This window comes from Bos indicus, chromosome 21 (assembly GCF_029378745.1).
Source record: "Bos indicus isolate NIAB-ARS_2022 breed Sahiwal x Tharparkar chromosome 21, NIAB-ARS_B.indTharparkar_mat_pri_1.0, whole genome shotgun sequence".
NCBI classification, from domain to species: domain Eukaryota; kingdom Metazoa; phylum Chordata; class Mammalia; order Artiodactyla; family Bovidae; genus Bos; species Bos indicus.
In genome coordinates, this window is record NC_091780.1 from 23099595 (window position 1) to 23115068 (window position 15474).

General features: G+C 40.0%; 1 long non-coding RNA gene across 2 annotated transcripts in view; it reads right to left on the bottom strand.

Annotated features, from left to right (window-relative positions):
* LOC109575442 (uncharacterized) overlaps nucleotides 1-15474 on the bottom strand; it is a 48453-nt gene that overhangs the window by 30898 nt on the left and 2081 nt on the right. The gene's annotated exons all lie outside the window — the stretch shown is intronic.

The window sequence follows — 15474 nt, forward strand, 5'->3', positions numbered from 1 at the left end:
TGGCAATAGTGGCAAAGAACCCGCCTGCCAATGCAGGAGACACGAGACACAGGATCAGTCCCTGGGTCAGGAAGATCCCCTGGAGGAGGGGTGGCAACCCACTGCAGTATTCTTGCCTGGAGAATATGACAGGCCATGATACAAGGCTCGATAAGTTTAAAAGGACTGAACTCATACAAAGTATATTCTTTACTCAAAATGGAATAAAACTAGAAATAAATAACAGGAAAATTTGAATATTCACAAATACGTGGAAGTTGAACAACATAATCCTTAATCACTAAAAGATCAATGAATAACAAGAGAAATTAGAAAATACTTTGAGATGAATGAAAATGAAAATATAAGGGGCTAAAATTTACGGAATGTAGCGAAAGCAGTGCTTGCAGAAAAATTTACAGCTGTAAATTATACATTAAAAAGATGACAACTCAAATCAACAGCCTTCTACCTTAATAAGTTAGTAAAAGAAATGCAAACTAAATCAAAGCAAACCTTAGGAAAGAATAATAAAGATTATAGCAGAAGTAATTGCAACAAAGACAGGAAAACAATAGAGAAATATCAACAAGACCAGAAGTTGATACTTTGAAAGATGAACAAATTGAAAAGCTTTGGGCTAGATAGAAAATAAAAGAGAGAAAATCATGAATGAAAGATGGGGTCACAACACTACCAGCCTTACAGAAATAAAAAGGATTATAAAAGAATACTATGAATAACTATATAACAACACTTGAGATAACTAGGTGAAATGTACAAATTCCTAGAAAGACACAAAATAATGAAACTGACTCAGTAAGAAATTGAAAAGCTGAATAGATCTATAATAAGCAGAGGTAGAAGTAGTGATCAAAAAATTTCCCACAAAGAAAACCTCAAGACCAGATGGCTTCACCACTGTATTCTACCAACATCTAAAAAAGGATTAACACCAATTCCGTTCAAATTCCTCCTAGAAACAGAAGAGGAAGGAACACTTCCCAGATCATTTTGTGAGGTCAGTATTACCCTTCTGGCACCAAAACTAGACAAATATATATCAAGAAAACTATCAATCAGTGTCATTTATAAATACAGATGCAAAAATCCTCTACAAAACGCTAGCAAACTGAATGCAGCTACACATAAAAACGTGAGATTTATCTCAGGAATGCAAGATTGGTCCAATGTTGGAAAGTCACTGTAACACATTTTACTCAAAGAATAAAACTACATGATTATCTCAAGAAGCATTTGATAAAATTCAACACTCTTTCATGATAAAAAAAATACCAATAAACTAGACATAGAAAAACCCACAGCTGACTTCTTGCTTAGTGGTGCAAGACTGGAAACTTTCTGCCCAAGATCAGGAATGAAACAAAGATACCTGCTCTCAATACTACTCAACATTGTACTGAGGCAAAGTACCAGGAAAACTGGGGGGTAAAAAGAAAGAAAAGTCTCCAGATCAGAAAGGAAAAATTAAAATTATGTCTATTTGCAGACAATATGATCTTATATATAGAAAACCCCAAGGAATACACACACACACAAACCCATTAGACCTAATGTTGGGGATCAGAGGGGTTTCCCTGGTGGCTCAGATGGTAAAGAATCTGCCTGCATTGCAGGAGACTTGGGTTTGATCCCTGGCTTGGGACGATCCCCTGGAGAAGGGAACGGCTACCCACTCCAGTATTCTGGCCTGGAGAATTCCATGGACTGTATAGTCCATGGGGTCACAAAGTGTCAGACACGACTGAGCAATGTTCACTTTCATTTTCACTTGTGATCAGAGCAGGCCACTCCAAGATATGCCACCATGGCATACTGATGATCTTGAGTTGAAGTTCTTTGAGAAATAGAGGACAAAATGATATAAAAAATACTCTGACCTCCCTGTTTCCCCCTTAAAGAGGGAAGACAATCTCCTCCCTATACCAGGAGAACAGAAAGCATCCTTATCACCAGAGTTAGGGAATTCAAGGCTAAGAAAGCTGTATAAACAAGTTTTACAACTTTAAGCACAAGCCCCTTCATTAAATTTTCACAAATAATTGTTTCTTTGTTCAAAATTGATATATAAAATATCCTGCTTTGGTCACTTTGGGAGTCTCATTTGTATGAGACCTCCATGTGTACAAAATAGTTCCTTTCCCTCCCATTAATCTGTTTTGTGTCTATTCGATTATTACACCAGCCAAAAGAACTCAAAAGGGGTAGGGGGAAATGTCCTCCTTCCAAAAGCAGCAAGGTTGCAGGATACAATTTCAATATATAAAAATCAAGCCTATCACTTCACTGCATGTACAGCACAAACTAACACAACATTGTAAAGCAATTATATTTCAATAAAAAATCATCTACTTCTACACACTATGAATGACTAAGAATGAAATTAAGGAAATATAGGTAATATCTAATAATCTATAATGGAAAAAGATCAACTATATATACTGTTTGAATCAATAATAAATACTGAATAAAGAATCAATGATATATACTGTTGTGGTTGTTCAGTCACTAAGTTGTGTCCAACTCTTTACGACCCCGTGGACTGCAGCATGCCAGGCTTCCCTGTCCTTCACTCTTCCCTGGAGTTTGCTCAAATGCATGTCCACTGAGTCAGTGATGCCATCCAAACATCTCATCCTCTGTCGCCCCCCTGCTCCTCCTGGTATATTAAATATACCCTTCCAATAGCCACATGTTCAAATCTCAACCCCATGCCTCAGAAGTGACTTTATTTGTAATAGGGTCACTTGTAGATGTAATTAGTTAAGACGAGGTCACACTGGGATAGGGTGGGCCCCTAAATCAATATGACTGGTGTCCTTATAAAAAGGTGCCACGTGTGATGCACCTACACGCCAATGAACACCAAAGGTTGCTGGGAAACCACCATAAGCTAGGAAGAGACAAGGATGGATCTGCCTATAGGATTGAGGAGGCATGGCCCTGAAGATACCTTGATTTCAGACTTCTAATCTTCAGAACTAAGAGAAAGCTGATCCCTGTTGTTTTAAGACACCCAGTTTGTAGTCCTTTACTATGGCAGCCCTAGGAAGCTAATACAATCCACAGATTGATCTATGGATTCAACACCACCCCTTTTAAAGGCCCAATTGCCTTTTTTTTTGTCAAGCTGATCCTAAAAATTCATATGGAAATACCTAAGACCTGGATAGCCAAAACAATCTTGAAAGAGAACAAAGTTGGAAGATGCACATTTCATCACTTTAAAACTTTCTATATGTGCTAAGTTGCTTCAGTTGTGTCTGACTCTTTGTGATCCTATGGACTGTAAGCCCACCAGGCTTCTGTCCATGGGGACTCTCCAAGCAAGAGTACTAGAGTGGGTTGCCATACCCTCTTCCAGGGGATCTTCCTGATCCAGAGACTGAATCTGCATCTCTTATGTCTCCTGCATCAGCAGGAAGGTTCTTCATCACTAGCACCACCTGGGAAGCCCAAAACCGTCTATAAAGCTTCAGTAATGAAGACTGTGTAATATCTGCATAAGGACAGGTGTACAGGTTAATGGGGTAGAATTGAGAGTCCAGAAATAAACCCTTACATTTATGATTAGCTGATTTCCTACAAGCGTGCCAAGATCTTCCAATGGGGAAAAGAACAGTCTTTTCAACAAATGGGGCTGAGATAGCTGGATATCTCCATGCAAAAGAATAAAGTTGGACCCGTACATCACACCACATAAAAAAATTAACACAAAGCAGATCAAGGGCCTAAACATGAGAGCTAAAACTACAAAACTTTTAGATGAAGAAGTTTCCCTGGTGGTTCTTATTTCCTGGGCTTCCCTGGTGGCTCAGCAAAGAATCTGCCTGCAATGTAGGAGACCTGGGTGCAATTCCTGGATTGGAAAGATCCCCTGGAGAAGGGAACAGCTACCCACTCCAGTATTTTTCCCTGGAGAATTCCATGGACTGTATAGTATTTAGATGAAAACACAGGCATGAATCACAGTGACCTTGGGTTAGGCAATGATTTTTTAAAGCACAAGCAACCAAAGGAAAAAACAGATAAATCAGATTTCAACAAAACCTAGAATTCTGTGCTTCAAAGGACACTATTAGGAATGTGAAAAAAAACAACGCATAGAATGAGAGAAAGTATTTGCAAATCATATATCTGATAAGGTCCCAGTAAACAGAATATATAAAGAATTCTTATAACTCAACAATAAAAAGATAAATAATCCAGTTCTTAAATGAGCAAAGGATTTGAATAGACATTTCTTCAAAGAATATACACATATGGTCAATAAGCACATGAACAGATGCTCAACATCCTTAACCATCAGGGAAATGCACAACAAAAGTACAATAAGACACCATTTCACACACTCTAGTATGACATCACCAAAAAAGGACAGGTAATAAGTTTTGCTGAAAATGTGGAAGAACTGGAAACCCCATACATTGCTTGCTGGAATGTAAAATGGTGCAGTTACTTTGGAAAACAGTTTGGCAACTTTTCAAAAGAGTCAAACATCAAGTTACCGTGGGACATCAACAAGTACACTCCTAGATACACACCCAAGTGAAATGAAAACTTAGATTCATACAAAAATTTTACATGTTCATAGCAGCACTATTCACAATAACTAAAAAGCTGAAACAACCAAAATGTTCATAGACTGATAAATATATAAACAAAATGTGGTATCATCCATACATTGGAATATTATCAGGCCATTTAAAGGAGTGAAATACTGATATACTGAAACATGGTTGAATGCTGAAAACATGATGCTAAGTGAGGGAAGCCAGGTACAAAAGACCATAATATTATACAATTCTGTTTATATGAAATTTCCAGGCAAATCCATAGAAATTAAAAGCAGGTTAGTGGAGACATCCCTGCTGGCTCAGTGGTTAAGAATCCACCTGCCAGCGTAGGGGACATGGTTCCATCCCTGGTCGGAGAAGACTTCACATGCCTCGGAGCAACGAAGCCCACGCACCGCAACTACTGAAGCCTGTGTGCTCCAGGGGCCATGAGCTGCAGCTGCTGAGCCCGTGTGTGCCACGACTACCGAAGCCCACGCACCCTCGAGCCCGTGAGCCGCAAGCTCCAAGCCCATGTGCTGCCACTACTAAAGCTTGTGAGCCCAGAGCCTGTGCTCTGCAATGAAGAACAGCCCTGCTTGCCACAGCTAGAAAAAGCCCGAGCACAGCAATGAAGACCCAGCAGCCCAAAACCAATGAGTACTGTTTTACTTATTTATGTATTTTTAGGTAAGAGCTGGGGGTAGACAAATGGGGAGGGGATTGGTACGAGGCTTCCTTTGGGGATGATGTGCATGTTCTGAAATTAGATAGCGGTGACGGTTGCACAATCTTGGGACTATACTAAAAACCACTATGTTTATACTTCAAAAGGGCAAACCTTATAATATGTGAATTATGTCTCTATTAAAAAATAAGATGTTATCTGGGGTGCAGTCACTGGGGCTGGAGGTTTGGCCCACATCCAAGGTGACTTTCTCCCATTGTGGTTGTGCGTTCAGTCCCTCACCAGGTGGACCTCTCAAAAGGCTGCCAAAGTGCCTTTCCAACAAGGCAGCTGGCTTCGCACAGAGCAGTTAATCCAAGGAAGTCACAAAGTATTCGGATGACCTAGTCTTGGATGTTACAGACTGCCACTTCTGGCATGTTCTGTTAAGTGAGTCACTAAGTCCAGCCCATAACCAAGGAGAGGGATGAAACCTACACCTCTTGAAGGGAGGGAGTCTTAATAATGCGTGGACACACGTCATGGATCACTGCCTTGTCGTGGTAAAGGGCCTTGCATAACTCAATGAACCCATGAGCCATGCTGTGCAGGACCACCCAAGACATCACACTGGAGAGTTCTGACAAAATGTGATCCACTGGAGGAGGGAATGGAGCAAAAACCTCGGTATACTTGCTGTGAGCGCTCCATGAACTGTATAAAAAGGTAAAAAGATATGACACCAAAAGATAAGCCTCCCAGGCTGGAAGGTGTCCAGTATGCTACTGGGGAAGAGTGGAGAAAGAAAGAAGAGGCTGGGTGAAAGCAGAAATGATGCCCAATTGAGGATGTGTCTAGTGATGAAAGTAAAATCTGATGCCATAAAGAACAGTATTGCACAGGAATCTGGAATGTTAGGTCCATGGATCAAGGTAAATTGGAAGTGGTCAAGCAGGAGATGGCAAGAGTGAACACTGACATTTCAGGAATCAGTGAACTAAAATGGATCAGAATGGGCGAATTTAATTCAGATGACCATTATATCTACTACTGTGGGCAAGAATCCCTTAGAAGAAATGGAGCAGCCCTCATAGTCAGCAAGAGTTTGACATGCAGTCCTTGCATGCAATCTCAAAAACGACAATGATCTCGGTTCATTTTCAAGGCAAACCATTCAACACCACAATAATCCAAGTCTATGCCCCAACCACTGATGCTGAAGAAGCTGAAGTTGAATGATTCTATGAAGACCTACAAGACCTCCTAGAACTAACACCCAAAAAAGATGTCGTATTCATCACAGGGGATTGAAATGCAAAGGTAGGAAGTCAAGAGATACCTGGAGTAACAGGCAAGTTTGGCCTTGGAGTACAAACTGAAGCAGGGCAAAGGCTAACTGAATTCTGCCAGGAGAACGCACTGGTCATAGCAAACACCCTCTTTCAACAACACAAGAGATGACTCTTCACATGGATATCATCAAATGGTCAATACTGAAATCAGATTGATTATATTCTTTGTAGCCAAAGATGGAGAAGCTCTATATAGTTAGCAAAAACAAAACTGGGAGCTGACTGTGGCTGAGATCATAAGCTCCTTATAGCAAAATTCAGGCTTAAACTAAAGAAAGTGGGGAAAACCACTAGGCCAGTCAGGTCCGACTTAAATCAAATCCCCTATGAATACACAGTGGAGCTGATGAATAGAGTCAAGGGATTAGATCTAGTAGATAGAGTGCCTGAAGAACTATGGACAGAGGTTCATAATATTGTATAGGCGATAGTGAACAAACCCATCCCAAAGAAAAAGAAATGCAAGAAGGCAAAGTCATTGATCTGAGGAGGCGTTACAAACAGCTGAGGAAAGCAGAGAAGCAAAAAGCAATGATGAAAGGGAAAGGTACACTCAACTAAATGCAGAGTTCCAGAGAACAGCAAGGAGGGACAAGAAGTCCTTCTTCAACGAACAGTGCAGAGAAATAGAGGAAAACAACAGAAGAGGAAGGACTAGAGAGCTCTTCAAGACCACTGGAAATATCAAAGGCACATTTCACCCAAAGATGGGCACAATAAAGACCTAATAGGAGCAGACGAGATCAAGAAAAGATGGCAAGAATACACAGAAGAACTGTACAAAAAAGCTCTTAATGACCTGGACAGCCCCAATGGTGCAGTCCCTCACTCAGAGCCAGACATCCTGGAGTGTGAAGGCAAGTGGGCCTTAGGAAGCACTGCTGCCAGTAAAATTGGTGGAGGGGATGGAATTCCAGCAGAGCTATTTCAAATCCTAAAAGATGATGCTATTAAAGTGCTACACTCAATATGTCAGCAAATTTGGAAAACCCAGCAGTGGCCACAGGACTGGAAAAGGTCAATCTTCATTGTGAGCAACTTCACTTTCTTTCACTTTAGCAAGGCAAAGCAACCAGAGATCAAATTGCCAACATTTGCTGGGTCCAAGAGAAAGCAAGGGAGTTCCAGAAAAACATCTACCTCTGTGTTTCATTGACTACGCCAAAGTCTTTGACTGTGTGGATCACAACAAACCATGGAAAACCCTTTAAGAGATGGGAATACCACACCATCTTACCTGGCTCCTGATCAACCTGTATTCAGGTCAAAAGGCAACAATTAGAACCTTATTCAGAACAACTGACTGGTTCAAAACTGAGAAAGGAGTAGAACAAGCCTGGTTACTGTCACCATGTTTATTTAACATATATGTAAAGCACATCATGTAAAATGTCAGGCTGGATGAATTTGCAAGCTGGAATCAAGATTTCCGGGAGAAATATCAACCAACTCAGGTATGCAGATGATACCACGCTAATGGCAGAGAGCAAAGAGGAACTAAAGAGCATCTTGATGAGGGTCAAAGAGGAGGTGAAAAAGCTGGCTTAAAATTCAATATTCAAAAAACTAAGATCATGGCATCTGGTACTATCACTTCATAGCAAATAGAAGGGAGAAAGGTGGAAGCAGTATCAGATTTTCTCTTCTTGGGCTCTAAAATCACTGCAGATGGTGACTGCAGCCATGAAACCAGAAGACGACTGCTTCTTGGCAAGCAAGCTATGACAAACCTAGACAGTGTATAGAAAGCAAAGACATCACTTTGCCAACAAAAGTCCGTCTAGTCAAGGCTGTGGTCTTTCCAGTAGTCAAGTATGGATGTGAGAGCTGGACCATAAAGAAGGCTGAGCAATGAAGAACTGACTAAAGAATTTATGGTTTCAAACTGTGGTTCTGGAGAAAACTCTTGAGAGTCCCTTGGAAAGCAAGGAGATAAAACCAGACAGTCTTAAAGGAAATCAAACCTCATTGGAAGGACTGGTACTGAAGCTCCAATACTTTGGCCACCTGATGTGAAGAGCTGACTCGCTGGAAAAGACCCTGATGCTGGGAAAGGCTGAAGGCAGAAGAGGAGGGAGACAGAGCATGAGATGGTTGGATGGCATCACTGATCCAACGGACATGAACTTGGGCAAACTCCAGGAGATGGTGAGGGACAGAGAAGCCTGGTGTGCTGCAGTCCATGGGGTCACAAAAAGTCATGACTTAGCGACTGAACAACACTTTAAAACCTGCCACATGTATGTTTAACATATCTAGGACATATTAGAAGCTGACAACAGGGCTCCATGTGCAAAGGGGGAGCCAGCAGGGTGAAGGAAATGAGCTGGATGGAAACTGCTCACTGTAAACTCATTTGTAACTTTTGAACTGTGAACCACGTACATGCTGCCTGTTCAAATAATTTAAAAAAAATTTTTAATTAAAAATATTCATTTTCTTTTAAGAAGGAAAATAGTCTTAACCTGTAACTTGCTTTGCTAGCTGAATTTGTTAAGTCCTAAATCAAATTGCACTTTTATAAACACAAATTTATTTTTATACATTTATATTTACCTCTCCATACATGGACACTTTCTCACACCCTAGCTCTTAACAGCCAAGGTTTAACAAAAGAAAGAACTGGAATCCTTTGGGCTCTAAAATTGGGTAATCTGGATGAAACTGACAAATTCCTCGAAATACACAAACTACCTAAATTGACTGAAGAAGTAGAAAATCTCACTAGACCTATAACAAGTAAAAACATTGATTCAGTAATCAGTAACTTCTGAACAAAGAAAAGTCTAGGGCCACATGGATTCACTGGTGAATTCTATCAAAAGTTTAAAGAAAAACTGACACCAGTTCTCAAACTCTTCAAAGAAATAAAGTAGGAGAGAACAGTTTCTATCACATTCTATGGGATCAGCATTTCCCTGATACCAAAGTGATATCAAGATAACCACAAAAAAGAAAATTAGAAATCACTACTGCTTATGAAAAGCAATGCAAAGATCCTCAACAAAATACTAGCAAATCAAACTGAGTGTGTTAAAAGGATTATATACCATGATAAAGTGTAATTTATAATAGAAATGCAAGGATTCAACATAAGAAAAAAATGAATGTAATATATCACAGTAGTAGAAGGAAGAGAAAAAATACTGTCATCTTAGTTAATACAGAAAAGGCATTTACAAAAGCCAACACTCTTTCATGATAAAAATGCTCAGAAGCTATGAGTAGAGGGACGATTCCTCAACATGATAGAGGGCATTTACGAAAAAAACACAGCTAACATTATGCTCCACAAAGAAAAGATTGCAAACTTTACTTGTAACTTCATGAATGAGACAAGAATGCCTGCTTTTACCACTGCTATTTAACACTGTCCTAGAAATTCTAGCACAGCAATTAGACAAGAAATAAAAGGCATCCATATTGGAAATGAAGTAAAGCTATGTGTATTTGCAGGTGACATGATCCTACACACAGAAAATCCCAAGGAATGTACCATAAAGTTATTGAAGCTAATCAACAAATTCTCAAAATTGAAAAAAATCAATTGTTCCTATATACCAGTAATGGCTAGAAAAGAAAACTGAGAAATCAATTCTATTTACAGTAATATCTGTGTGTGGGTTTTCCACACCAAGCAATTCTCAGATTCTCTGTCGACAACATCTGATGTCCTACAATTTCATTCAGTTCTGACACTCACTACCCAGAGTTAGCACAAAATCCCCCCCTGGTTTAAAATCTCAATCCACCTACTTCAGCCATGAGCCCCCAGGTTATCCACACTTCTGTCTGACTTGGTTACAAATTGGGGGCTCCCTTGACCCCATCTGAGGTTCAGTAATTTGCTGTAACAGCTCACAGAACTCAGGGGAAAACATTATTATTACGGGTTTATTATAGAGGACACAGGTGAACAGCCCACTGAGGAGTTACACATGGTGGGTTCTGGAAGGAGCCTGAGCACAGGATCTTTGGTCTCCAAGGAGTATGGAATGTACCCTCCCAGCACTCATTCACTAACCCCTATCACTTAACAGTTTTTATGGAGGCTCAATTATATAGATGTGATGGATTAAATCATTGGCTACTGGTGATTAACTCAATTTCTAGCCTCTCAGCACTCTGCATGAATGGATGTGAAAGCTGGACCATAAAGAAGGCTGAGCACTGAAGAACTGACAAGAATTTATGCTTTCAAACTGTGGTTCTGGAGAAGACTCTTGAGAGTCCTCTGGACTGCAAGGAGATCAAACCTATCAATCCTAAAGGAAATCAACCCTGAATATTCATTGGAAGGATTGCTGCTGAAACTGAAGCTCCAATACTTTGGCCACCTGATGCAAGGAGCTGACTCATTGGAAAAGACCCTGATGCTGGGAAAGATTCAAGGCAGAAGAGGATGAAGAGGATGAGATGGCTGGATAGCATCACCGACTCAATAGACATGAGTTTGGGCAAACTCCGGGAGATGGTGAAGAACAGGGAAGCCTGGCGTGCCCAAGTCCATGGGGTTGCAAAGAGTCGGACATGACTTAGCGACTGAACTGAATAGTTATATGGAGAAATAATCTCCCTCGTGAGTTATAGAGGAAATGCCATATAAACTCATTTTCTACTGAATTAATTACAAAAGAAACTTGGGCAGTGGAAAATGAGAGAGGTGAGGGTGTGAAGAAGCAAGGAGCTCAGCACACCTGGATGATGGTTTCTCTGCCTCAGTGGATTCTCTGAGATGCCACCTTTTAAAGAGCAGTTACAACCTTTCATCCTCTGATGCAACAATTCCAATTCTAGATCTCTTTAAGGAAACAGCCTCTCCCAGAACTTTATAGATACAAATGCATGTTGCAGCATCATTGGCCAAAAACTGAAAACAGTGAAAATATCAATGATTGTGTTACATAAATTACTCTACGTTTATTGATGAACTATTATATCACCATCAAAATATTGTTTAGAAAGGGTTTATGATAGTCTGGAAAGTCTTATAATGTTCATTGTTAAAGTGGATACCCAAATTATAAAACTTTTCCCCTTGCCATGATAAAGATTGCTACTTGCACTATTTTTCTGGGAAAGATTGAGGGCAAAAGGAGAAGGGAGTGGCAGAGGATGAGACAGTTGGATGGCATCACTGACTCAATGGACACAAGTTTGAGCAAACTCCAGGAGACAGTGAAGTACAGAGAAACCTGGTGTGCTGCAATTCATGGGGTCACAAATAGTTGGACATAACTGAATGACTAAACAACTCCCCTCCACAGAAATCAGGGGTGGGGCTTAAAGTTCCAATCCTCTAATCTCCTGGTTGGTTCCTCTAGCAACCAGCCCCCATCTGGAAGCTATACCCAATCAATATTCACTTGATTAGCATAAACTTAGGTATGGTTGAAAAGGGCTTATTATGAATTAACAAAAAAGGGTCCCTGAAAAAAGAAAGAAAAAAAAAAAGGGGGTCCCTGGTGGCTAAGACAGCAAAGCATCTGCCCAAATGCAATGCAATGTAGGAGACCTAGGTGTGATCCCTGGGTCAGGAAGATCTCCAGGAGAAGAGAATGACTACCCACTCCAGCATTCTTGCCTGGAGAATTCTTGCCTAGTGGGCTACACAGTCCATGGGGTGCAAAGAGTCGGACACAACTGAGGGATTAATATTTTTACTTTTCTTCTCTTCATAAATAATAAATCATGGGCTTCCATCTTTAATACTCAGGAAATCCCAAGGGTTTTAGAAGATTTTGTGCCAGGAACTGGAGAGAAAGACCAAATATCTATCTTTTTTTTAATATAAATTTATTACATCACAATGGGCTTCCCAGGTGGTGCTAGTGGCAAAGAACCTGCCTGCCAAGGTGGGAGACCGGTTCCATTCCTGGGTAGGGAAGATCCCCTCAACTAAGAAATGGCAACCCACTCCAGAATTCTTGCCTAGAGAATCCCACGGATAGAGGAGTCTGGCAGGCTATGGTCCATAGGGTCACAAAGAGTTGGACATGACTGAAATGACTTAGCACACATGCACTTACCACAATAGCACAATCTGAAAGAATAAAATGCCTGGGAATAAATTTAAGCAAGGAGTACAAGAAACTGTTCCCTGAAAATTACAAAGTATTCCTCTAAGAAATTAAAGGAGATGTAAATAAGTGGAAAGACATCACATGCTCATGGATTAGAACACTTAATATTGTCAAGATGTCAATACTACCCAAAGCCATCTACAAAATTCAGAGCAACTCTTATTAAAATTCCAGGGGGCTTCTTTTGCAAAAACAGAAAAGCTGATCCTCAAATGCATGGAGTCCATGTAAGAGGCTGAAGTGTATTCCCCAAAATTCACATGCAGGAGTCTTAACCCTCAATAGCTCAGAATGTGACTACATCTATAGACAGAGCCTTTAAAGAGGTAACTATGTCACAATGAGGCCCTCATCCACTCCTCCTGGTGTCCTTATACGATCAGGAAATTTGGACCCACAGTAAGACCAGGGCTGTGCATGCAAAGAGAAGACCACTTGAGGCCACAGCAAAAAGACTGCCAGCTACAAGGCAAGAAGAGAGAAATCAAAGTCGGGAGAAATCAAAGCTGCTCACATCTTGATGTGGGGCTTCCAGCCTCCAGAATGGTAAGAAAATCATCCAGTCTGTGGTGTTTTGCTATGGCAGCTCTAGCAAACTTACACAGCCCAGGGAAACAAACAAACAAAAAATCTTGGAAAGAACAAAGTGGGAGGACTTCTACTTCACAGCTCACTCAAAGCTACAGTAATCAAAACACTGTGGACTGACGGAAGGACAGACTTACAGACCAGTGGAACAGAACTGAGAGTTCAGAAACAAACCCATACATTCATGGCTAACTGATTTTTGATAAGAGTCTCAAGTTCAATCAAGGGGAAAGGAACAGTCTCTTTAACAGATGATGCTGGGGACAACTCGCCTTCCACATGCAATGAAAATGAAGCTGGACACCCTACCTCACTGCATATACAAAAATTAACACAGATGGATACATGTATATGAATGGAGGAGTCCTTTCACTGTTCACCTGAAACTACCACAACATTGTTAATTGGCTACACCCCAACACAAAATAAAGTTTAGAGGTTAAAAGAAACTATAATCACACCCCAAAATTATCACAAAATGTATCAAAGAATTAAATATAAGAGCTAAAACCATAAAATTCTTGAAAGAAAACATAGGGGTAATTCTTCATGAGGATTTGGTAAAGGATTCTTAGATATGACACCAAAAACATAGGCAATGAAAAAATAACTCATTGAACTACATCAAAATTTAAAACTTTTGTGCATCAAAGGACACTATCAACAGAGAAGGCAACCCACAGCATGGGAGAAAATACATGCAAACCACATCCAATAAAGAATTAATATCCAGAATATACAAAGAACTCCTACAACTCAGTAACAATAAAACCCAGCTTAAAAATGGACAAAGAACTTGAACAGATATTTCTCCAAAGAAGATATACAAATGGCCAATCAACACACTAAAAGATGCTCAACATCATTAATCATTAAGGCAATGCAAATCAAAACTACAATGAGATACCACTTCACACTCATGAGTATGGCTATTATGTGTGTATACATATATATATGTGTGTGTGTGTGTATGTGTGTGTATATATATATACATGTGTGTGTGTATATATATAGACCTAACAGGGGCATCCTTGGTGACCCAGTGGTAAAGAATCTGCCTGATAATGCAGAAGACACAGGTTCCATCCCTGATCTGGGCAGATCCTACATACTACAGAGTGACTAAGCCCATGTGCCATAACTACTGAGGCTGTGCTCTGCAGCTGGGGCGCTGCAACTCCTGAGCCCATGCAGCATCACTCCTGAGCCCGCGCGCCACAACTAGTAAAGTCTGCACACCTAGAGCCACGTGTTCCACAACAACAGAAGCCAAAACAATGAGAAGGCCACACACCACAACAAAGAGCAGTCCCACTTACTGCAACTAGAGAAAAGCCCACATAGCAACAAAGACCCAGTACACCCAAAAATAAAAATACTTTAAAAAAAAAATCAAAAAATAAACTCACAAAGTAAGAAGCTTTGGCAAGGATGTAGCGAAATTAGAAATCTTGTGCACGGCTAGTAGGAATGTAGAACAGTGCAGTTGCTGTGAAAATAGTACAACATTTCCTCAAAAAAATTAATCATAGATTTACCGTATGATCTAGCAACTCCACTTTTTGGTAGGTACTCAAAACAACTGAAAGCCGGGGTTTGAACTGCGATTTGTACACCTGTGTTCATAGTGGCATTATTCACAAGAACCAAAAAGCAGAAGCAACCAAAATGCCCACCATAAAATGAATGGATGAACAAAATATGATATGGGGGAATAAGGAGTTACTGTTTAATGAGTACAGAATTTTTGTTGGGAATGATGAAAGGCTTTAAATATAGCAATTGTGGTTACCATAACACTGTAACCATATTTAATGCCTCCAAACTGTACACTGTACTCCAAACTGGTTAAAATAATAAATATTGTATGTTTAAAAAAACTTTACCACAGTTAAATAACACTTGACCAAAATTCATGGAAATGATGATGATTAAGTCTATGAGTAAAATTCATTGTGAACAGTTACTGGTTCAGTAATTGACAGATTTATTTTCTGTAGAATATATATTAATAAGTAATGCAATGAACAGCACAGGTTTTAAACACTTTCCATTTCTGCAAGCTTTGAATTCTGTCCAAATAAGGTCCTTTCTGCTTTGCACATATTTCTACCAACATCAGCTATAACATTAGCTCAGCCAATTCCCACTTCAGGTCCTATTGAATCAGTAATTTATCATCTTTAAAAATATTCTCACCAGTAGCTGTTCCATGCAGATTACTCTAC